The sequence below is a fragment of the Girardinichthys multiradiatus genome, chromosome 6, assembly GCF_021462225.1.
Source record: "Girardinichthys multiradiatus isolate DD_20200921_A chromosome 6, DD_fGirMul_XY1, whole genome shotgun sequence".
NCBI classification, from domain to species: Eukaryota; Metazoa; Chordata; class Actinopteri; order Cyprinodontiformes; family Goodeidae; genus Girardinichthys; species Girardinichthys multiradiatus.
In genome coordinates, this window is record NC_061799.1 from 17,439,881 (window position 1) to 17,462,599 (window position 22,719).

At 42.4% G+C, this 22,719-nt stretch overlaps 1 protein-coding gene across 5 annotated transcripts in view; it reads left to right on the plus strand.

The window, feature by feature from the left end:
* Positions 1-22,719, plus strand: part of LOC124870688 (SPRY domain-containing SOCS box protein 4-like) — a 120,340-nt gene that overhangs the window by 34,030 nt on the left and 63,591 nt on the right. Inside the window, exon 1 of one of the 5 annotated variants that reach the window (XM_047369513.1) lies at positions 17,298-17,447. The exons of 2 other annotated variants lie outside the window; for them this stretch is intronic. The gene's annotated coding sequence lies outside the window, so the exon portion shown is untranslated. Of the gene's footprint in view, positions 1-17,297; positions 17,502-22,719 lie in introns of those variants that run through there. 2 more of the 5 variants (XM_047369516.1, XM_047369515.1) reach the window with 2 other exon arrangements.

Below are 22,719 nucleotides of genomic sequence, written 5' to 3' on the forward strand. Positions count from 1 at the left end.
AGTGTCAGTATCATTTTAGCTTGTTCAGTTCAGCAACAGCAGTTAGAACAAAGCTGTGTTCAAAACATTTGGGACTAGCATTCTTGTTCCAGAAGGAAGAACCTGAAACTCCCAGTGAATGGGATGAAAGTGATCATTTAAAACACAACAGGCTATCTGCTGTACCTGCCTGCTGTACAGGGATGTGACTGATTGTTGGGGCTCTCACATTAGTCTAGACGACAGTTTCACAACCTGTTGTAAGTAACCACTCTCCCTCAGAGTTGTGTGATTAAACCATGAGACCAAGGAAAAGGATAAAACTGAATTAATAAAAGCACAATTAAAAAAGGGTCAATGAATATGATCCTAATCTGTCTTTATGACACAATGGCTGGATCAAAAGGGAAAGTGTAAACAAATTGGGGGGGATGTCCTCGTGTTAACCATGCGTTACTGTTAGAATTATGAATCTGAGAATATCATTTAATATTAATATGTTAATATTTTATCAAATAATATTTTGGTCTGTTAAGGATTGTCCTCTGAATACCAGCCCAGTAAGGCGATGGTATTAGGACAAAATAGAAAGGTGTGAGATGAGCTCTGACATTATTGAACAGCATAAACTCTACACATATATGGAATGAATTCACACAATTTCTTAAAATACAAGAATTTATTAACAAAAATAAGTCAACTCAAAGTCAAACATATTTCAATCAACAAACTCTTTACTATGCTAAAACAATCCAACTAAACTACCAAGCAGAATTAAAGAATAAGGAAGACTAATGGACTATGTACAATATAAACAATTTGATTAAAGATGATTGGAAATCATGACCAAAAAGAGTGATGCAACATTACCATGCAATGTTTATGTTTGAGAACCAAGGATTATCTTGAAGAATCTGGAAATGAAGTTAAGTTAGTCTTTGAACTAACTTAGACAATAATTGGCATACCTTTAGACAACCATTCACTATGCAAGACCAGGTAAAATATTATTTAAATAAAATAATGTTTTAAATAATGATCTGCTGAATAAAACCAACCTTCTGGATGACCATTCCTCAGCGGTGTCTCATTAGCTGCCTTTATTTATTGAAATAATATTTGAAGAAATATTATCAAGGGAGTATTTTTGGAAAAGAGCCAAATCTTTCTGGAGAAATGAGGCTTAATGGGGTTTACTTAGTTATCAAATCTAGTAAATGATGTTCAGGGACTATTATTCACTAGCTTGAAAACTAACAACCTTTCTGTTATATACTCTTTAGTAGCAAGCACGTGTTCTTACCAGTTAGCAGTTGAGCTAACAAAAGGAGCCAATAGCTTAGCATTAGAATCAACACATACCTTTAAATACCAGGGTTAATATAAGGGTTAAAATGCATAAGCGCGGACGGCGCGTTATGATCAACGTTCTGTTTAAAATCACCCTTTAAATAAAGTTTGTCTTAACTTTAAAAACATACAAGGAACACAAACCGGGCATGTGTGCTGCATATAGCCTTCTAGCACTAAAATTTCCGAGTTTCACACAAACAAACCAAACTTCATAAAATGACAAACGTTCAGATCATTTCATCCTAAATCTGTCTCTGCCCAAAACACTTAACCTCATGAATTGTGGTGAGGAATGTTGTCCAAGCGACGAAGTTTGAAGAAGGTATCCACAGTGAACAAAGGTTAGCCACAGCTGAGGGACCTCAGCTGAGGGTCTGGGACCATTTTCTTCTGCAAGCCTCAGAGGAAAAAGTAAGCAACTCTTACACCTTAATTTCCCCGTTCATGAATGAAAATACCGGATACACAGACAATATTTCATTCGTACTTATCTTTGCATATGATCGATGATCGTATGGCTTCCTTGGATCCAGTTGAAGAGTTTATGTCTGTTTGCCAGCAAAGACATCAGCGCGCTGTGTTCCCCTCCTATCCCGATGAACACCGGTGTGGAAGAGGGCGGATGTAGCAACAGCTGTGCTTTTATTTGGGTTGTGGCGTCACAGGAAGTCCGCAGTTATCCCGTTTCCTGGCTGTGCCGGAAGAAGGTTAATGCACTTTATTTTGAAAGTTCCAGAAAGGTCCGTACTGGAGTTTAATGTTGAAATCCATGGCTGTGGGTCCCAACATTACCATTTTACTAGAGACAACATGTGAAAAAGTTGAAGGGATTTAAGTACCTTTTGAAAGACATTTAAGCTGAACTAACAACCAACTACTTAAAGTAGAGTTGACCCACGTCACTCTGTCATAACAATAAGTGTTCTCTGTTGTCACAGGTTGTGAAAAAATTACTCCAGCTTTCATTTTCTCTTAGTCTATGTCCTATTGTCAAGTTTTGTGTTGCTACCTTTCATTGTTGACTGTAGTTGCTGCTCATTTGCGGATCAGTTTCTAACAATAGAGAGATGATGTAGGTGTTTTGCATTGAAATCCATGTGCAAATGGTATTCAGTCATGGCATAGTTCCATCTCTGCATGGCTTAGTTTCACATAAACCTGTTACAATGATTGTTGGCAGTTACTGTCTCAGAGGATGTACCCTGGTGACGGGGGGAATATCTCACTTTGTAAATGGCTTCTTTGTACAGTGTGACAAGTGGAAACCTTTGAGTTTGATGGGAACGTTGTGCTATTGTGAGTGGCAGATGTCTTTTTATGTGAATCCCAAAGATAAGCAGTGCTGCATGTAGAAAACCAAACCCTACGTATGTTTTGTACAGCACAGGAGTCCATTTTACGTGCTCTGACCGCAGTCCTGATAACTTTGTATGTCTGGTTTATTGATGATTTTCTGCCTTTATTTGACTGGCCTTTCACCTTTGACCCTGGCCTCTATCCCCATGTCAAATACAAACATGTTGATGTAGATTAAACACACACCTAAAACTGTGTATGATTTCAGTGTAAAACATTAATATAAGTACTATGTTAGTGTGTACCATGTACTCTTTACAAGAATGGATGTTTAATGTTGCATTAAATTGGTAAATGTATCTGAATTTGTTGTTTCTAACTTTGTTCTTTTCAAGGAGGGGGTAATGTCATCAGAATTTATTGATAGTTTTAAAAAACTGTTAACTCTGTGATGTTTTTAGGGGTGTAAAATGTCAGTAAAATGGCAAAAAAGCTGCTACATCTAAAAAAAAAAAAAAAAGCTTTTTACTTTTAACTGTCATTAATTATTCTTGACCATAGGCAAGGTTGCACTATGCACATGAAAGTTTAAGCGATGTAATCAGCTCAGTAATAAAGGATTTAACTATTTTAGTGAAACAGTCAAATATATAATGCTGACCAGCACAAAAAACACCTATCTTGTACAGTTTGACTTTTATGCTCTAAAATGTCTTCAAAGAAGGTGATGATATGCAGTATATTGCTCCCTCTTCAACTAGCAGATTGTCCACAGACGGTGGGCTCCTCCAACAGGCTCCAGAGTTTTTCAACTTTAAGTAATCTCCAATCTCTAAAAAAATTTATTTTTGATATATTTAAAACATTTGTTTTATATACAATTTATGTGATCAATATGTAAATTTTTGTGTTTCCATGTACAATATTTTTGGCTGTAAGCCAGTAAAATCAGTCAAATTATGATTAGGAACACAGGACCATGGGACCCTGGAGTCGCAGCCAGAGTTCTTGTCCATGAATAACGTCAGTAGTGTGTCTGATATTGGATCAGATTAGGCCCATCTCTTGTCGGATATCATTTAATGTAAAATGTATTTTGTTAGCTCAATAACATGCTGAATAACTGAAGGCTGCATTTGCTTTGTTATTCAGATGTTTTATGCTTGTGTGTTTGTGCTCAGCAAATGAGTCTGTCTCCCTAGATTACCTCTGTCTCTTTTTTTTAAATTAGATTGTCTGTCTGCCTAGCTTTGACTTGGTTTCTTGTTTTAGAGTCGTGACTCAGATTATAAAACAGTGGTTTATTCAGGTAAAAAGGGACTATTCCAGACTATTCACAGCAACCCACATCAATGCATAAATAATATCTGCAAACATGTGGGCTTAAAGCACCAAATACTGTGACCTACAGATGCAGAGACTCACTGATAAATGTTAGACTGCAGCCATTTGTAAGACTCCAGTGTAGCATTTTCAGACTTATTAGAGCTTGATGAGATGAGAAAGATAAGAGTTTCTCACAGTGTGACGTACTAATGCATCGTGTTGAGTAGAAATGGTAGTCTAGAATGCCATCGACTATAAGAAAAGGTAAACGCTTATCTTGAAGACACAGCAGTGCTTTTAAGCTGTTTGATGTTGTGGATGAAAGTCTGTGCTGAGCTGCTGTGAGGTGTAACATTATGTTAATGTTGCTGCCTGTGCAAATAGGTTGTAAAGTTAGAAACAATTCACAGTATGATAACAGGTTTACAGCAAAAAGAGAGATAAATCAATCTAAGAAGAAACTTTCACTAAAACCAATTATTAATTGAGCTCAAACCAAGGAAGAAGACGTGTTTGCTAGAAAAAATAATTATTCACTTACATGTGAACCCTTTTTTGGGTCCAGTATAATTGGACAGATGAAAATACACATAAGATAAATGTTAAAATCTTCCTAGGCAGGTATTGTCAGAAGTCTAAAACTTGCTAAAACCACTAGAGAATGGGTTTTCTTACTTTAGTTTTGCATTGAGCAAGTAAAGTGCAGCTTAGATGTTTTGAAATCACAGGATTGACCTGAGCACTGGAGAAAATTCTCACTTTTACCTTATAAACCTGAGCCTTGTCTCTCACTTTGTTGTGGCTCGTTTTTGGCATGTCCTTTGACATGTTATCTAACATCTAACATGTTATCTGACATGTTATTTTCTTCAGCATCTTTTTCTGAATCTGAGTATTTAAATCCTAGAACCACACATCTTACTGTTGGAGTCTCATAACTGGTTAGAAGATTTGAATGCATCACTAAGCTATATTGATTAGGCTCAGTTAAATGCATATATTAAAAATTTGACAACCTTTTATTCTCTATTGTATTTGGGTGGGTGTCTCTCACTACTTGTATTTATTTACATCACCAAGATGAGTAATATATGCAGAAACAAAGTCAAACAAGCCCAAAGAAGCCAGGAACAGAGCCACAAATTGCCAGAGACTAATGGTGTTAGGACTACTACACCAAACCTGGGCACACATAAAACACTGGCCACCCAACAAGAAGTAGTAAGAACACGTTTGATCGCTGGAGTGTGAGTTCATAAGAAAATACATATATTTGTTTGTCCAGTGAAGTAAAGGAAGTCAGGAGAAATCTTGATGTCTGAAACGAGGGGGATCTAACAAACCAGTCAACTATCTAGAGATTTAAAAGCTATCTGAGTGAGCTCGGGCTATCTGTAATTTGTCAATGCTGTGAACGACCGCTTGTGACAAGAAGTCAAAAACTGTAATTCCTAAAAACAAAAATTGTGACAGCATTCAGGTAGACATCGTAATTTTGACTGGGGTTCTGACCAGCCTGTGGACATCAGCACTCTCTTTTCTACCAACTATATTACCAGAGATGCGAGGATTGTATCCCTGCGCATTCGGGTTAGGGACAGGTCTCTGACTGTCGTTTCGGCCTACCGGCCGAGCGGTGCTGCAGAGTACCCGACCTTCTTGGCGTCCCTGTCGGGGTTGGTGCACGATGCCCCTCCATTATTCTGCTGCATTATTCTGCTCGGGGACTTCAATGCCCACGTGGGAAACGACAGTGACACCGGGAGAGGCGTCATCGGGAGGAATTGCCTCTCCGATCTGAATCCGAGCGATGTTTTCTTATCGGACTTCTGTGCTAGTCATGGATTGTCCATAACGAACACCATGTTCAAGCATAAGGGTGTTCATCAATGCACTTAGCAACAGGACACCCTAGGCAGGAGGTCGACTTTGTTGTCGTATCTTCAGACCTTCGGCTGCATGTTTTGGACACTCGGGTGAAGAGAGAGGCTGAGCTGTCCACTGATCACCACCTGTTGGTGAGTTGGATCCGCTGGAGGAGGAGACAGCCGAACAGACTTGGCAGGTCCAAGCGTATAGTGAGGGTCTGTTGGGAACGTCTCGTGTAGCCCTTGGCCAGGGATGTATTTAACTCACACCTCCTCTAGAGCTTTGACCAGATTCCAGGCGAGGTTGGAGACATAAAGTCCGAGTGGACCATAGTCTCTGCATCTATTGTCGATGCTGTTGCCCGTAGATGTGGCCTTAAGGTCTGCGGTGCCTGTCGCAATGGAGATCCCCGAACCCGGTGGTGGACACCGGCAGTAAGGGATGCTGTCAAGCTGAAGAAGGAGTCCTATCAGCTGTGGTTGTCTTGTGGGACTCTTGAGGTGGCTGACTGGTACCGTGAGGCTAAGCGTGCCGCAGCCCGGGCAGTGGCAGAGGCAAAAACTCAGCCCTGGGAAGAGTTTGGTGAGGCCATGGAGAAGGACTACCGGTTGGCCTCGAACTGATTCTGGCAAACCGTCCGGCGCCTCAGGAGGGGGAAGCAGTGCTTCGCCAACACTGTTTACAGTGGGGGAGGAAGCTGCCGACCTCAACTGGGGACATTATCGGCCGGTGGAAGGAATACTTCGAGGATCTCCTCGATCCTTCCGTCATGCATTCCCTGGTCGAGGCAGAGGCTGGGGACTCAGAGTTGGACTCTTTCATCACCCAGGCTGAACTCACCGAGGTAGTTAAAAAGCTCCATGGTGGCAGGGCTTCGGGGGTGGATGAGATCCGCCCCGAGTTCCTCAAGTCTCTGGATGTTGTGTGGCTGTCATCTTTGACAAGCCTCTTCAACATTGCGTGGTGGTCGGGGACAGTGCCTCTGGACTGGCAGACTGGGTCGGTGGTTCCCCTTCATAAGAAGGGCGACCGGAGGGTGTGTTCCAACTATAGGGGGATCACACTCCTCAGCCTCCCTGGTATAGCCTATAGCAGGTTATTGGAGAGGAAAGTTCGGCCGATAGTCGAACCTCGGGTTCAGGAGGAGCAGTGTGGTTTTCGTCCCAGCCATGGAACACTGGACGAAGCTCTACACCCTCTGCAGGGGACTCGAGGGTTCATGGGAGTTTCCCCAACCGGTCCACATGTGTTTTGTGGACCTGGAGAAGGCATTCCACTGTGTCCCTCGTGGTGCCCAGTGGGGGGTGCTCCAGGAGTACAGAGTCATGGGCCCTTTATTAGAGGCCATCAGGTCCCTGTACAAGCGAAGTTTGGTCCTCATTGCCGGCACTAAGTCGGACCTGTTCTCGGTGCATGTTGGACTCAGGCAGGGCTGCCCTTTGTCACCGGTCCTTTTCATAACTTTTATGGACAGGATTTCTTGCCGCAGCCAAGGGGCTCTGGTTTTTGCAGATGGCATGGTCCTGCTGGCCCCCTCTAGCCAATACCCACAGTATGCACTGGGACATACTGTAGGTCGCAGCCATGTGTGAAGCGGCTGGGATGAAGATCAGCTCCTTCAAGTCTGAGGCCATGGTTCTCGACCGGAAAAGGTTGGTTTGTCCTCTTCAGGCTGGAGGGATGTTCCTTCCTCAAGTAGAGAAATTCAAATATCTTGGGGTCTTGTTCACGAGTGAAGGGAGAATGGAGCTGTAGATCGATAGACAGATTGGTACATTGGTAAGGTGCGGTGACACAGGCGTGGTAAGGCGTATTCGTTACTTCCTATTTTCACTGTTGCACTCGGTGGTTTGTTTGGTGTGTGAAGGCTCTCTCGTTTGATCTGATTTCTCTCTACTGTGATATCTCTTACTTGTTCTAATACATAAGCACGTTAAAACACATACTTCCCATTTCTGCATTTAACGTTTGGGGACTCTCCGTGTCTTACACGTTTTTTGTAGCAGTGGTAAGCGGTCGCTAGCTTAGCGTTAGCTTTAACTCCACCATGACTACCCGTTTTGCTGTTTCTCTCTCTGAGTCTCCTCCTCTCTCCTGCTCTCTGTGTCAGATGTTCAGTTACTCATCTGCCTCCTTTAGTGATAATGGTACGTGTAATAAATGTAGCATTTTTGTAGCTTTGGAGGTGAGAGTGTCAGAATTGGAGGCCCGGCTCTGCGCTGTTGAAACACCAGCAGATAGCCGAGGCCCCTTAGCCAGTGTGGAGCCACCAAGGGTAGCTCCCCGTAGTAGTCCTTCAGCAGAGCCTGCACATTCGGGGCCTCAGGCTGGCTGGGTGATGGTACGTAGAAAGCATAGTCCCAGATTCCAGCCCACAGGTCACCACCAACCCTTCTGCGTTTCTAACAGATTTTCCCCGCTGAGCGACACACTCGCTGAGAAGCCAACTCTGGTAATTGGCAGCTCCATAGTCAGAAATGTGGCACTAGAGACACCAGCGACCATAGTCAAATGTCTCCCAGGGGCCAGAACGGGCGACATCAAATCCTACCTGAAACTGCTGGCTAAGGATAAGCGTAAATACAGTAAGATTGTTATTCACGCTGGTGGTAATGACACCCGGTTGGAGGTCACCAAAGTTAGTGTTGCGTCGGTGTGTAAGTTTGCCAAAACAATGTTAGACTCAATCATTTTCTCTGGTCCCCTCCCCGATCTGACCAGTGATGACATGTTTGGCCGCATGCTGTCATTCAACCGCTGGCTGCCTAGGTGGTGTCCAGAAAACGATGTGGGCTACATTGATAATTGGCGAACATTTTGGGGAAAACCTGGTCTGATCCGGAGAGATGCCATCCATCCCACTTTGGATGGAGCAGCCCTTCTTTCTAGGAATCTGGCCGAATTTATTAGTTCTCCAAAACTCTGACAACCCAGGGTTCAGACCAGGAAGCAGGGTTGTAGTTTAACTTTCCTCTCTGCAGCTTCTATACTGCTTCCCACCCATTACCCTATTAAGACAGTGTCTCGCCCATGGCCAAAATTGAATAGATTAAAAAATAATCTAAAAGGAGGAAATCATGAAAATCTCATAAAAATAAACAATTCTCTTTACTATATATATGCTTCCAATAGGTCAAATTATCAGGCAGCATAGGATACATTTTCACTGTTACGCTGATGGTACTCAGCTTTACTTATCCATAAATCCTGATGAACCCAACCAGTTAGATAGACTACAAGCATGTCTTAAAGACATAAAAACGTGGATGACTTTAAATTTTCTGCTTCTAAATTCAGACAAGACAGAAGTTGTCGTCTTTGGACCGGAGTCTTTAAAAAAGAAACTGCTTAGTCAATCACTTAACCTGGATGGCAATAAATTGACCTCCGGTAATGAAGTAAAAAACCTTGGTGTTATTTTTGACCAGGACATGTCATTTAAATCCCATATTAAACAGGTTTCTAGGATTTCCTTCTTTCACCTTCGGAACATTGCCAAAATTAGAAATATCCTATCCAGGAGCGACGCTGAAAAACTAGTCCATGCATTTGTTACTTCAAGGCTGGATTATTGTAATTCTTTACTATTAGGATATCCACAAAATGCAGTTAAAGCCTTCAGCTGATTCAAAATGCTGCAGCAAGAGTTCTGATGAAAATTAAAAAGAGAGATCATATTTCTCCTACTTTAGCTTCCCTTCATTGGCTCCTTGTTAAATTTAGAATAGAATTTAAAATTCTCCTCCTCACATATAAAGCCCTTAATGATCTAGCTCCAACATACATCAGAGATCTGATTGTTCCATATATTCCTAACAGAGCACTTCGTTCTCAGACTGCAGGTTTACTGGTGGTTCCTAGAGTCTCTAGAAGTAGAATGGGAGGCAGACACCCTGTCTATTTTTAAGGCTAGGATTAAAACTTTCGTTTTTGATAAAGCTTATAGTTAGAGTTGCTTAGGTTATCCTGAGCTGTCCCCCTCTGGAGGAGGTGTCTGGGGAGAGGGTGGTCTGGGTGTCTCTACTGAGTCTGCTGCCCCCGCGACCCGGTCCCAGATGGAGCGAAAGACGACGAGTACAAGTATATATTTATTATTGTCATCCATCTCAGCCTAATCTGAGCTCCTATGTGTGCACCTATGTTAATGATTTAGGGTCTCTGTGGGACACAGAGGGCAGGACCTGGCACGCGGTAACCAAGGTTCAGCTGTGACTGTGGCTGAGCAGCAGCTGTTAAAGAAGAGCCTGGAAGGAGGCCATAGAAAAGAGGAATATGAGAGAGTATAAAGAGGGGAGTGGCAGGGGAGGTGTTAGGCTGATGAATGACCAAACAGATAGAGGAGATGTGGAGCATGGAAAGGAGGAGGAGAGGGTGGGAATAATGTGTTGTCAGAAGAGACTCAATGTTAGAAAAGCCAACATGAAATGTCCCATTTCATTCTCCGAATATGTTAGTTAAACTTCTCAAACAATTCAGCAGTATTTGAAATAATAAGCTTTAAAATATTAATACAACTGGTGAAGTTCTGCTATAAAGCTGGACAAGAGTTTAAAACGCAAATATGAGTAAAACCTTCTGACAGAGAATCGTGCAATGAACTGATAATGTTGATAGTGTAACTAAAGCGCATGAGAGAGTGAAAACTCAGTGACTGCTGTACAAAGTCAGATTGTGTCTCATTAAATAAGCTTTCGTATGGTGAAACAAGACAAGGAAATTATGTTCAAACGGAGGGAGAGATACTGAGGGGGGGAATGAGAGCCACAGATAATCGTCTGTCCCTCCTGCTGCCTCCATTTACCATCATTGATTGTCAAGCCAGGCTGAATTGATGCCTACCTGCTGTAGTCAGACACTCAGTGTCTGTATTAATGTGTACAAGAGAAGGGAGCAGGGTGCCTGCATGTTTCAGTGGATGGTTGAATATCGCTGTTCTCATATTTATCTTCCTTAAAATGCCTGCACAGGTAGAGAGAGATGGGAAAAGCCCTGTTACATGTCGACATGTTGCCACAGGAGGGTTGGCGACATCAGTGAAGCTTCTGCTGCTGCTTCTGTCAGAATCTGCAAACTCTGCTTAATTGTTCTTTTAAGATCTGGCACTTTGCAAAACACTTGGGATATGAAAAGTTGTTTACAACATCATCTGAATGTGTCTGACCGAAACGGAAAGAATATTTTTCTTTCCTGCAGAGTTCAGGCAGAACAAAAACGTTGCGTTACCATGACTTTAGTGTTACATTTTTTGCACTTTTCCAAAAACAGGTAAGAGAACAATATGTATGCATTTTTGCATATTTTGGTGAAAACCACTGCTTAAATACAAACACGATTATATATTATAATTAATATAGGCGTCACCCATGTAGTCCTTTATAAACTTTTAAATTTTGTCTGTACTGAATTCACCTAAGCTGTGGCAGGAGGAAAGCAATTGTTCAAAGAAAGCACAAGTCATGTAGCATGACACCTTGGACCAAAATGAACTTTTTGGCCTAAATGCAATACACAGTTGAGTTTGAAATCTGACACTATTCATCAGTCTCAATACACCTGGTCACAGTGAAACATGGTGGTGGCAGAATCATGCTGTCGAGATGCTTTTGCTCAGTGGGGTTAGGGAAGCTGGCCACAGCTGGTAAGAAGATTTATGTGGGTAAATACAGGGCCGTCCCACAAGAAAACCTGAGACTTGGAGAAAACTCCACCTTCCAGCAGGACAGCGACCTTAAACAAACAGCTAGATCTAAAATGGAATGGTTTAGATGAAAGCATATTCATGTGTTAGAATGGCCTAGTCGAAGTGCAGACCTAAATGCAATAGCAAATCTGTGGACTTGCAAATTGATTGTTTCTGGACACTCTCCATCTAATCTTACTGAGCTTGAACTATTTTACTTTCACTCTCTAACTGTGCAAAACTGTTTGAGACCAAACACTTGCAGCTGTGATTGCAGGAGAAGGTGGTATTGATTCAAAGGGGATAAATACAAATGAACATTTTAAAAACTATCATTGAAACTTTCCTTCCACTTGAAAATTACACACTATTATGTATTTTTCTATCACATGAAATCTCAGCCAAACATGTTAAAGTTTGTAAATTGACACAATGTGGAAAAGAAGGCTGACGTCAATCTCATGTGAGATCAGGTTAACAGGAAGCTGGTTTTTACATGAAGGTTTTTATTTGACAGTGCTGCTCTCTTTAGAGCTCAGTAGTTAACACATTTTATGTCTTTGATCTTTACAAAGGCCCAGTTAAAACACCATATTGACATCATTATCAAGGCTTTTATGCAGGACTCCTTGATTACCAACGTTTGGATTGGTGCATAATAAAGCAGCTGATTTGTTTCGCCACCAAAGAAAGTCGGTGTGTCCTTCATCACCCCGCTTTTATTGCACTACCCAAACTGGAGTTACTCCTGTCGTTTTCTCGTTCAGCCATCTGTACACAGTAATTATACCATTTACCATTTTCATACCCCCTCCGTTTTTACTGCCATTACTTTTTAACTGCCTCACCCATTTCCTTTCTTCTCCACTTCTGCTCTCCACTTCCACCAATCCATCCTTTCCACGTTCTCGCTCAGTGCCTCTCCTTGTGGGTGATGTGGACAGTTGGGTGGCTTTGTGTTTGACACGTGTGTTGGAACGGGGGACACGCAAACCCCCCCCACAAATATACATACACACACACGTCCAGGTTCTATTATCTGTAAGATGCTCAGCTGTGAGGCCCCTGGCCCTAATGCCCTGTGTGTGGGGTGAGGACAGAACCCCCATTGTTGCACAGATTAACCACCACACACAAATTCACACCCACATGCTTCCCCAGACCCCCATGGGGTCTCTTAAATGTGGAAGTGCCTTCAGGCAGAAAATCATGGGGCAATTTCCAGCAGGGTCCAGCCGAGGACATAGCGGTAGGGGGTGCTTGGACGTTCAAGGCTTTTGTTCTTCTGTGCTTCAATGAAAAATATTCAGGATATTGGAAATGAAAATCTAAATGGTGAAGTGAATTCAACATGGAGTCTGAGGTGAGGCAATTGTAAAAAAAAACCCAAAAAAAACACTTTCAACATTTAACAATTGTTTTCATAAAGGTTTGTTTTATAAATGTTTTTAAAAATGAATCTAGTTTATAAGTACAGATGTGCCCAAATGGTAAAAAAAATAAAAATCCAGACAGCTGCAGAAACATCATGTACTTGGTTTTATGGTAGAACTATTACATTTATGTAGGAATGATGGTAAAGAAATAGTGACAGCAATGGTTCAGTAAAGCAAGCAAGAATTTTACTTGTAAACTTCTTATATAAATAATGTTTTGTATTAAACCTGCTCTAGAAATGTCAAATTCTCCTTTCTCTAAACCTGTGTGCGTTACATTAAGCCTTCAGCAATTTGGCCAATATATCGGCTTTAAGTTTATCCATTAACTTTGCATAAACCTGCCCGTTGGGCCTTTGTCCACATTTTAGTTTGAATGGGCAAACTTTGGCACACATAGTGAATGTTTTGCAATATTTTCCACATTTTTCTCTGACTTTGACAAATAAATAATCTACTGTCACCTTTAAAGCACATAAATGTATTAAATAGCTTTAAGATATGCACTAATAAGAATTTTTGGGTTTATTTTTGTAAAGCTTTGACCTGCCAAAATTGATTTTAGCTGATTCGGATATCTTGAACAGCATTAAAATTATTAGTTTTTTCTATCTTTCCATCTTTCCTGCCGGTCATTAATTATGTATATTAAATTATTATATGCTGGCAATGCGGACCAAACTCCTGCTCTGCTCGTACAGGGACCGGATGGCCCCTAATAAAGGGCCCCCGATTCCATACTCCTGGAGCACCCCCCACAGGGCATCACGAGGGACACAGTCAAATGCTTTCTCCAGGTCCACAAAACACATGTGAACCGGTTGGGCAAACCCCCATGAACCCTCGAGTACCCTGTAGAGGGTATAGAGCTGGTCCAGTGTTCCACGGCCGGGACGAAAACCACACTGCTCCTCCTGAAGCCGAGGTTCGACTATCGGCCGGACTCTCCTCTCCAATACCCTGGCGTAGGTCTTACCAGGGAGGCTGAGGAGTGTGATCCCCCTGTAGTTGGAACACACCCTCCGGTCCCCCTTCTTATGAAGGGAGACCACAACCCCAGTCTGCCAGTCCAGAGGCACTGTCCCCGACTGCCACGCAATGTTGAAGAGCTGTGTCAACCATGACAGCCCCACAACATCCACAGATTTCAGGTACTCAGGGCGGATCTCATCCACCCCCGAAGCCCTGCCACCGTGGAGCTTTTTAACCACCTCGGTGACTTCAGCCTGGGTGATGAAAGAGTCCAACCCCGAGTCCCCAGCCTCTGTTTCCACCAGGGAATGTGTGATGACAGGATTGAGGAGATCCTCAAAGTACTCCTTCCACCGCCCAATAATGTCCTCAGTCGAGGTCAGCAACCTCCCATCCCCACTGTAAACAGTGTTCGCGAAGCACTGCTTCCCCCTCCTAAGGCGCCGGACGTTTTGGCAGAAACCGTTGGACCGGACATGTTCCCCATGCATGTTGGACTCCGGCACAGCTGCCCTTTGTCACCGGTCCTGTTCATAACTTTTATGGACAGGATTTCCAGACGCAGCCAAGGGCCAGAAGGGGTCTGGTTTGGGGACCAGTGGATTTCATCTCTTCTTTTTGCAGATGACGTGGTCCTGCTGGCCCCCTCTATCCAAGACCTACAGCATGCGCTGGGGCGGTTCGCAGCCAAGTGTGAAGCGGCTGGGATGAAGATCAGCTCCTCCAAATCAGAGGCCATGGTACTCGACCTGAAAAGGGTGGCTTGTCCTCTTCAGGTTGGAGGGGAGTTCCTGCCTCAAGTGGAGGAGTTCAAGTATCTCGGGGTCTTGTTCATGAGTGAGGGAAGAATGGAGCGGGAGATCGACAGACGGATCGGTGCGGATGCCGCAGTAATGGGGGCACTGTGCCGGTCCGTTGTGGTGAAGAGAGAGCTGAGCCGAAAAGCGAAGCTCTCGATTTACTGGTCGGTCTACGTTCCTACCCTCACATTTGGCCATGAACTTTGGGTCATGACCGAAAGAACGAGATCCCGGATACAAGCGGCTGAAATGAGCTTCCTCCGTAAGGTGGCCGGGCACTCCCTTAGAGATAGGGTGAGGAGCTCGGCCATCCGGGAGGGGCTCGGAGTAGAGCCGCTGCTCCTCCACATCGAGAGGAGCCAGTTGAGGTGGCTCGGGCATCTATACCGGATGCCTCCTGGACGCCTTCCTCGGGAGGTGTTCCAGGCATGTCCCACCGGGAGGAGGCCCAGGGGACGGCCCAGGACACGCTGGAGGGACTATGTCTCTCGGCTGGCCTGGGAACGCCTTGGGCTCCTCCCGGAGGAGCTGGAGGAGGTGTCTGGGGAGAGGGACGTCTGGGTGTTTCTGCTGAGTCTGCTGCCCTCGCGACCCGGTCCTGGATAAGTGGAAGATGACGAGTACGATATTATTTTATGTAGCAGAGGTGATGTCAAACCACCTGTCAGTGAGAATAGCTGCCATAAAAATGAACAAAAAATGCCTATAGAGTCAATGTTATAAACCGTCTTTAACATCCTGTAACACCAGGTAGGATAGTTATCATGACTATAACACTAGTCTCCATGTGTATTCCGTAGTTTAGATCCTTACCTCAACTCTGAGATTTCCAAAAGGCTCCCAATAATTCCAAATCTATCATGCTCCCTAACGGACCGGTTAAGTTCAATAGGATAAAACAGGCTTAACTGTGCTCTAAAATGTTCGGCCTTCCTGTTATCTTCTGAAAGCTAGCTCTTTCACTGCCTGAATGAGGCAGTGACATGTCTCACATCAGGATAAATCAAGCTGAATATTGTCTCACTGTGGTCACTATCTGATTTCTTAGTGCAATTCCGAATTTTTTGTTTTATTTCAGTGCTTCTACTTTTGCAGAATAATACCAGAGAACAATCAGGATGCCCTGTCTGTGACCTTATTTTTCATGGAAATATATGTCCATACTCTAAGGACAATGAAAAAGATGTTTTCTGCCAATTGCTGGTCTCCTTTCTCTTGAGAGTCTGTGAGAATGTGGTAGTTCAACAACAATATTTTCTTTGACGTCATCCAGCTACTAAATGTGTCCTCCCTGTTAATTGCAGATGTGTGAGAACATAAGTCAGACAAACCATGAATTACTGTCTTAAATCTGCTGCATGCCATGCTTGGACGCCTGAGCTGTCATGATGTAATGATATGACAATTGTGTTTTTGGGCTTGAGGTTTCATGGGTAGTTTGCTTCTCCGGTGACGACAGGAGTCTTAAATGAAGAAGCATCAGTCAGGAAGTAAAGTGGTCGGGTCTGAGTTTTTATGGTTTGCCTTAGTCTTTATCACCACTTCCTGTGCATGTCTGTTAGTGTTTATGTGTCTCTGAATGCCATGCAGAAAAGTATATAAAAATAAAGAGAAAGGAAAGAGGAACTTAATTACACATTTACACATTTTGGTGAATTTACAACATGACAACAGTAAAAGGGTATGTGATCTAGGGGTTCCTCCTGCGTGGTATTTAAAGATTTACGTGTTTACATTAATTTTCCTTACACTTATGTACCAAATCATCATTAGTTTGTAAGACTATTTATCCTAATTCAGAACTCTGGACGTACCCTGGTATTTTTATCTGCATGCAGTGGCACCAGATTCGTTTGGTCCTGCAGGTTGGAAGCTAGATCAATAAGGGAACTGGTCTTAACAGATTTGGTGGAAGAACATGTTACCTTTTATTCGCTTCACCTGCAAACAGTTTTAACATTGTAGCTGATCCAGGTACACCGAGGTAGCACCCTAGACGTGACTGGCCTTCTGCACCTTGATGCCAATATTGTGCACATGCTGTGTAAGTGCGCTGCATGCGGCACGTGCAGGGGTTTAAGCATATGTACACATGTGTGTGTTGGTGTTGCAGACGGGGGAGGGTCAAGTTGGTGTGGTTGGTTGGCTCTGTGTGAGCTCTTTGTAAAACCAGAGGGGGAGTCATAGAGGGGAGGGAGGTGAACCGGGTGTTTCTCTCCGCTGCCGGCTGGTCTGGTTGCTGTTGGTAACTTTGCTTGATGAGATCAGAGGGGATCAGCTTTCAGGCTTGTATGTCTCATGCTCTCTCTCTCCTTCTCTGTTCAATGGCCCTTTCTCGGAAAGACTGAAGTGGAACTGAAACTGGAGTTGGGCTGAAAGTGTGTTCAGAGCTCCTGGTTGTCCACTGCAAGCGTCATGACTGCGCTCCCTTGGAAACCCTCAGTGGAGTTGGAGCAGAAGTGAGCTTGGGGGAAGTGAGGGAGATGTGATAGCCTTAGGACAGAAAAGCTCCAGGGAGGGAGAAGAGAGAGGAAGGAAGGGAGGGAGGAGGTGGGCAGCTTTCTGCTTAGAGAGTCTCTCTCTTTCAGTTGTGGTTAGAGTTGCGAGTTGCTTGTCTCCTCCTCACTGTCTTCTCTGTTTGCAACTACATGAAGGAGATATGCTGCTTTTTGGATGAAGGAGTTGGATTTTTTCCTGACCACTGCTTAGACATTCACGGACTCAGACTGAGCTGAGGTGAGATATGAAAAGTCACTGTTAGCGGTTTGATCTGTTGCGCCGTCTGAAAAGGTGAGGTGAATCTTTGCTGAAAGAGATTACAACTGTTTGAGCTGTTTGTGACATTTCCATCATTTACCTGTAGTGCCTTAGGCTTAAAAGCAGAACTTTTATTACTTATTTTTCATTATGTTTACATTGCAGAAGATCAGCCTCACTATGTTGCTTCTGTTAACCTTCTAGTGATACACTCAGTGTTTTCTTCTCTAGCTGTTGATACCTTTCTATGAGCTTCTCCTCACTCCATTTCACCTCATTTAACTTATCTCTGCTGGCTTTAATTCCCCTAATGGTCCAAATGTCTCAGCTGGCCAGCTGGGATACCCCTGGTGTGTGTGTGTGTGCTTTGTTTGGAGCAGACTCATGTTGAGTGCTCTCATATAAGCTACCCATGTATTTCCTCTGTTCACATACAATAAAACGATGGATCCTGGCATCTATTTTTAAACGCCTTGTTTTTGTATTTGCAAAAGACACCTTCAATCTGAGTGCGTGCTCTGTTCTGTCTGCGGCAGCTTTTCTCACAGGATTGTGTTTAGTCTGTGGATTGTGCTGGGAATGTGTGTTTGTTTGGTTCATTTGGGATAAAGCCATATCAACTCTCTTTTTTAACTTCATCCTTTTGTTTTGTCAGCTGCTGACCTCTGTTTCTTTCACTCTGTTATTCTCTCTTTTCATATCCTCCATTGTTTATTTTCCTTCACTCTCTTTATTCATGGGGATTCATGTGTAACCTTTAATCACCCATAGTCTGTCTGCTTTTCTTTATCAGTTATTTCTCTCCTTTTACGCACTTCCTTTAAATAACATTTCCTCCAATCATTTCATTTTCATTTCTTTGACTGGTCACAGTTGGAACAGAGAGGAATGATTTCTTAGGAGTTTATTTGTTCATGTGTTGGTGTGTGGTTGAATGTACAGAGTTGTGTGAATTTACTCATCCTTGTGCTCCTCTTTGTTAAGAACAGTTCTGGTTAATGAGATGTGCAATGGAAAGATATAGTTTCAAAACCTCTTGCTAAGTGAAGAACATGATTTGGATTCATTCCTTGCTTCAAGCTTGGACCCTGAAACGGACCAGAAAATCGTACCCTGGCACGGTTACAACTGCAGGTCAGATTTATCCTGACCCTGGAGCGGTTCGCTTGCAGTATGAATGCGTGCTTGGCCAGCGGACCATACGATGTGATGTAAACCCAGCACATTTGAGAAGAAGTAGAAGAAAAACATAGTAAGAGCGCCAATCTGAAGACGAAAGACTTTGAAAAGTTGTGCAGGTGCACACCTACGTCTGAACAGAAAAGGCGCAACAGAATCCTACAGTAGGACTTTCTTCTTTATGCTTTTTTTTCTTCTTGAGCAGTGCAATACTGCCCCCAAAACAATCTGTTGTAAGTGCATGACTTTTTTTGGTCTGGTCTAAAAATCTCTGTGTTAAAGCAAACCGCGCCAACTGAAGGTGTAAATTTTCTCACTTTTACCGATCCCTGGACCGATCCCGGACCAGACCAGCTGTGTGAAAGATCCTTTAGTGGTGTACGAAGATGCACTTTCTTTGGTAAATAACACTGGCATAGCCTAAGCCAAGCTGCCTCAATTTCAGTGGTGTTTTAATACCAAAATAGAACCTTGTTGTTCCAATAGAAATAATAAATTAGATTGTATTTTCAGTAGGTGGGTAGACTAATCATTATCTGGGTTCTATGTTTGCTATGAACCCAAAGTAGAAAGGCATGAACTCTTTGTAATTACTCTTTTTGTTTTACATTTCATATCGTCAAAAAGAACACCTAATGTTTATGTGTCATAAAACAGCTAAATAAAGTATTAGTTTCCTTCTTTATCCATATGAAGCTAAGAACATAATGGTAACATTTGTTAACCTGTTTTAACACCTTTTATTAGAGACCAGCCCAGTTAGCGCTGGTAGCATTGCTAACTGAGGCATCATCTGTTCCATGTAATTTCTAGATTACAAATATTTCTTCTTAGTGTCAAAATTTTCCGCCTGATTGCTGATATTCCTGATCCTTTATAGTACAAGGCAGATGGAGGTTGAAGCAGAAGCTCTTTGTTTCTTCTCTGTAGATTGTCAGGGTTATCGGTTATCATCATCTGTATCACCGAAATATTTTAGAGAGAAGGTCATGGCTGCGTGGCAGAGGGACTCACTCCAGAGCAGCAGACTGTTCAGACAGTGGGCATCACAGTCTGTTTCGTAAAATGGTCTTCTTTTCTGCATGTTTATACCCACCTGAAATTCATTTTTAGATTTACAAACTTTTATGGCAAGATAACGAGTGTGGCAGCAGTTAAACACACTGAGAACTGGAACTGTCCACCATACAGTTTGTTAGAACAGAAGAATTGAAAACACATCATTTTAGTATGTGGGTTCATTCCTACTTTTTCCGTCCTGTAAATGTCAGCATGGTGATCGTAGCCTTTAGCTCAAAGCAGAGCAGACAACCTTGCAGAGCAGCTTGCGTAGTCACAAGTGTTTCTTAATAAGAAATATAAACGATTTGTTGATTACAAGAAGGACTGTTAATTAATGCACCACTGGTTAGCTATCTGACCTTATGCCAGTTTATTAAATTAATGTAATCAAACAGTAAACATTTACAGTCATGTCAATCACTCTGAGTAAAATGTATAATACAGTGCCGAGGTAAACTGTTTGGCCTGAGTAATCTGAGTAAATACAAAAAACAGTTTTCAAATCATAATTTCATTGATTATTAGAAAATAATCTACCTGACGTTCGGTGAAAAAAGATTTCAATCTAATTTAGATTGAGAATTTAGACTTTAACTAGGCTACTCTGAACCCTTTACTTAGTATTTTGTTGTTGTTGTTCACTGTTGTTCCATTTACTTTCCAGTTGTTTATAATGGCATTCACTGTGGTTGGTGGGAATCCCAAAGAATTTAGATTAGCTTTGTAATCCTTTCCAGACTGACAGATGTCAATGAGATCAGGGATGTGTTTGCTTTGTGAGATCTTTTATCCTTCATGTTGTCACACAGTTTCTGTTGATTCTGCTGGTTCTGCTGTTTAGGTGAGTTCTTGGTTCTAAAAGTCGGGCGGTAATCAGGCCTGTGTGTGGCTTAGTATGAAATTGAAACAGAAAATGCAGTTAATCCCTCATTTAACAAGGGGAGCAAATATTTTTACATAGGGCTGGGTTGGTTTGGATAATAAGGGAGACATTCTGTGAAAACTGCTTTTGTTTGTATTACGGAGATCATCTTTCTCTCATGTAGATATTCTCATCTGAAACTTTAAGTGTGTCAAAAAATTCAAAACCTGTTTGAACCTGCAGATACCTTTTTACGGCACTGTACGGCATAAATACGGGTCATTTACCTTCTCCACTTATCATTTGTTTAACATCTTCCTAGTGATACGTGTTCTGCGCTAAGACAACCATCCAGTAAAACAGTCTGTGACCCTAATACGGCTTTAGCGGTGTTCAGCATCCAAGAGTTAAAACATTTCCTCAGTTTGACTTGTGTGGGCGTGACGCGTTTCATCACACTTGTGCAAGTGGTTCAGTGCTAAACAAGAAACAAGCGAGGCAGCAGGAGTGCATCACATCCAGGCAGACTGTGATTCAGTTTTATTACTTCAGGGGTTGTGGGTCTGCCATCGTTACCCCTGAGGGCTTTATGGATGGCATCTTCAAGGCCTTTTCTGTGTCTTTGAGTGTGCGTGTGCCCATATATGTTTGGGAGAAATGAACAGGTTTAGTGGGTCTGTTACTTGAATGATTTTATAAAGAGTTCAGACTACAGCGAATCAGAGAAGGGAAGGAATTATACTTCCGAAACACAACAAAAAAAGTTATCCATGGTGGAAATTTCACCAAAAGTAGACAGAAACCGCATAATTTCCTGTGGGTCTGTCATCGTGAGTCAGCTGGAGTCCTGATTTACATCTGCTTGTGAATTAACTTGTGTCCTTTGTTTTGCAGATGGTGCTTTTACTGAATGCTGAGCTTGCATTGATTTCCTCCTGCGGCATTTGGTGACGGGCCTGAGATAAGTTGTACCAATTGATAGGAAGCCAGCTCTGGAGAAGTCTTCATGGATTTATTGATACGTAGGCCAGGGTACAGAAAAATGGATAAAGGAACAAAACAAAAGTTTTGAACAAATTAAAGTTCTGAAAAGCAGAAAAGTTTTTAATAGAATCTGTGGTGATTCTTAAAATAAACATCTTTAAAAGGGGGACAACTTCCTGAAATTATTGTTTTGTTAGAGTTTTATACAATCTTTTCATCAGCTGTAAGATTTACAGTGTCGTGAAAAAGTATGTGCCCCCTTACAAGTTTCTCTGGCTTTGCTTTTTTCACTCTTGAATATTTCAAATTATTAATCAAAATTTAAAGTCAGATAACCTGAGTAAATACATAAAGCAGTTTACAAAATATTTAATTTATTAAGGCAAAAAGGCTGCCCCAACTTGTCCAAATGTAAAGCAAAGGGAAAATAAAAGCTGCTATTGCCACTCTTTGCAGCTAAAACAGCATTAAAGTGTTTGAGATAACTGGTGATGAGTCTTTCATATATCGCTGTGCAGCAGTTTTGGCCCACTCTTTACTAAACTGTTTTAATCCAACCATTGGATGGTTTTCTCACATGAACAGCCTGCTGAGGTCATGGCACTGCAATCCAGTTCAAATGAAGTCTGGACCTTATTTAAAGGCCACTCCAAAACCTTTGCTTGGGCTTAAGGTCACAAACTGTCCCCGATGATTTTTCCGGCTTAGAGCAGAACTCATAGTTCTATGAGTTACAGAAACTTGTTCAAGCCCTGAAGTGGCAAGCAGCACCAGACCATCCCATTACCACCACCATATTTTCCTGTAGGTATTATTATCTCTGAAATGTTTTGTCAGTTTTACGGCAGATGGAATGGGTTACAGACCGTCCTGGAAATTCCACTTTTGTCTCAGCAGTCCAGAGGATATGTTCCCTAAAGACTTTGGGATCATCAAGATCTTTTGGGGAGTTGTGAGATGATCGTTTGAGTTCTTCTTAGTCAGCAGCTGTTTTGACCTCTGACCTTTCCTATGGATACCATTTTTGCCCAGTCTCTGAACTATTGTTGAATGCTTTCTTTGTGACCTCCTCGATGACTTATTGATGCCCTCTTGGAGTAATTTTGGAAGGATGGCCACTCCTAAGAAGGCTCACCACTTTAATGATTTGGCTCTCACTGTAGT